This window comes from Chinchilla lanigera, unplaced genomic scaffold (genome assembly GCF_000276665.1).
Source record: "Chinchilla lanigera isolate Chin_1 unplaced genomic scaffold, ChiLan1.0 scaffold00168, whole genome shotgun sequence".
Classification (NCBI taxonomy): domain Eukaryota; kingdom Metazoa; phylum Chordata; class Mammalia; order Rodentia; family Chinchillidae; genus Chinchilla; species Chinchilla lanigera.
In genome coordinates this window covers 553687-555556 of record NW_004955569.1, presented here as the reverse complement: position 1 = coordinate 555556, position 1870 = coordinate 553687, and positions in this window count along the sequence as shown.

Sequence of the window (1870 nt, the reverse complement as noted above, 5' to 3'; positions counted from 1 at the left end):
TTTTTTTTTTGGTACTAGAAATCGAACTCAGAACCTTGTGCGTGCCAGGCAGGTGTTTGTACCACTGAGCTCTATCCACAGCCCAGAAGCACAATTTAAAATATTAGTGCAGATGAACTCCATCACACTTAGGCTTTTTTAGTGATGATGTAGATAAAGGTCAAGAAATATTAAATATAGATTATGGAAAATTTGTACCTAAAATGTGTTCATTTCTAATCTAGAAGAAAAGTATTACATGAGTCATAAACAATACAATCCCATTATTTGAAGTGTTGGTAAGAAACAGTTTGTAGATGCTGGAGGAAAATCAGGGGTTTTCTCTGAGATTACCCAACATGAACTCTCGGGGCCCAATACCATCCAAAAGCAAGAAGATGAATTTCCAAGGGTAGAGAACAAGATGAACCTGAGGCCATGGACACCTGGAGTAGGGTCTGGTAGGTGGTGGAGGCAGAGGCTCCAAGGAGTGGCCTGCCCTCTCCTCTGTCTCCTCTGGGCTCTGTGGCTCCATTTAGTTCTCCGCTCAGATGGACCTGGTCCTGTAGCTCCTTCACCCTAAGCCACACCCTTCACACTGATGTGTATGACAGTGAGATCCTCCGTATCCTATGATTTCCTCTGTGAGCATCACAAAGAAAATCAAGGGGTGTGCCTCATTTTCCCCTGACATCTGCTCCTTTCATGGAGGCTGTGAATTTTCTTTAATTTCTTTCTCCTATGAACTATTTTCATTTTCTACAGCCATCTTTGAAGGATGGATGGTTTGTGTTGTTAGGAGAACACTGAATACTCCAGTGACATTTCAGGTGAGGACATATTCTTGAAGATGTTCATGTCCTAGGTGGGATACAAGACATGCACCTGAGACATCACATCAGGAACCTGTGTTCGTCCCGGGGAGGGGCAGAGCAGAGTGAGGAGGTGGAGGTGCACTTGGCTTCCCAGCATGAGAGGGAGGTCCTTGATCACATCTGAGAGACTGGGTCTACATAAGAGAATGTCAGCTCTGCTCTGCCTTCAGGAACGGTATACACGCATGCAATTGATTTTCTGTGTTCATGGAAAACTCATTATGAGATAATTTCTTGGTACTTCTCTTTTTATGTGCTTTTATTTTTCTTGTACACATAATGTTCATTTTTTGTGTTGTACTTGCCAGCTTGGGAAATATTTCAATTTTGAAAGTGTCAGAAACAGTTTCCTGCCAGGCATGGTGGTGCACACCTGCCATCCAGCACTCAGAGGCTGAGGCAGGAAGATTGTTGCAAGTTTGAGGCCAGTCTTGTTTACAAAGTGAGCTCAAGGTCAGCCTGAACTGCATAGCGAGACCCTGTCTCTAAAAGTGAAAAGAAAAAAAAAAAAGAAAGAGTTTCCTTTCCAACAGGAGAACTGCTGTGCTCTAAGTGTTCTCCCCACTGCCTGGGCCTATACTCCCCTAAGTTGTGAAAAAACTGCTTCCTCTTTTACCTTCTGGACAGAGAAGACACACCTGGTGATGCTTCTATTCCCCTCTTTCTGTCAGGATAACATGTGTGACTCTGCTACCTTCTGCTATTTGCTGAGAGAAAACAGAATCGGCTTTCATCCTGGTAGTGAATGTCTCATTTTCACAAGTCATTAACTCTCTCACTCTTTTTCTATTGAGACTTGTTTGTCTGTGACAGTTTCATCAGATGCAACACATAAACTGCTCATATATAAAGAGTGCAGCTGAGAAATATTAATGCACATGTACTTGCATAACCACGCACTGTCAAAGCAGGGAGCACACGTGTCATCCTGCTGTGCATCCTGTGGCTCCTCTGCAACCCTCCCTCCTGCTGCTTTCCTCCTGCATCTTATCACCAGGCAGCTGGTGACCATCCTC